This window comes from Rousettus aegyptiacus, unplaced genomic scaffold (assembly GCF_014176215.1).
Source record: "Rousettus aegyptiacus isolate mRouAeg1 unplaced genomic scaffold, mRouAeg1.p scaffold_m13_p_1, whole genome shotgun sequence".
Lineage (NCBI taxonomy): Eukaryota > Metazoa > Chordata > Mammalia > Chiroptera > Pteropodidae > Rousettus > Rousettus aegyptiacus.
Window position 1 is genome coordinate 136072999 of NW_023416284.1, and position 663 is coordinate 136073661.

General features: G+C 33.6%; 1 pseudogene; it reads left to right on the forward strand.

Moving 5' to 3' along the window:
* The first annotated feature begins 238 nt into the window (after positions 1-238).
* On the forward strand, positions 239-356 carry LOC118605194 (annotated as a pseudogene).
* Positions 357-663: the final 307 nt, after the last annotated feature.

The window sequence follows — 663 nt, forward strand, 5'->3', positions numbered from 1 at the left end:
TTTTGAAAGAGAGAGCCCAAGTAAGATGCTGTTACTATTGTCCATTTGGGAGGTAAGCTGTTTTTGTCCAATTTTCTTAGGGATATCTATTTAATAAGAGATCTTTGGAGAGACACTGTTTAGACAAAGTTTGAACATGTTTCTGTAAGCAATTGTGTTTATGTAAGTAAGAATCTTCTTATTTAGCAATGTAGCTTTGTTATAAACTAGTGGTAGCCCTTTTAAAAATAACTTTTGACTCTATGGCCATGCCACCCTGAAAGTGTCCGATCTCATCTGATCTCGAAAGCTAAGCAGGGTTGGGCCTGGTTATACCTGGATAGGAGCCCATCTAGGAATATTGGGTGCTATAGGCATTAAAACAAACAAACAAACAAAAAAACCTCTTGATTATGAAATTTTCAAACAAGTAAATATACAGAGTTTAGTATAATGAATCACTATATACTCTTCACCCAGTGTCAATAATTACCAATTCATGGCCAATTAATTTTTTTCTATATACTGTATCTTCCCATTTTCCCAACTCCTCCAATTGTTTTGAAGCAAATTCTATATATCTTGTCATTCTAAGGGCATCTTACCGAACATAGGACTGCTCTTTTAAAACATAACCATAAAATAATAGTAGTCTTTTTAAAACAACTGTAAATGAGAAAAGGT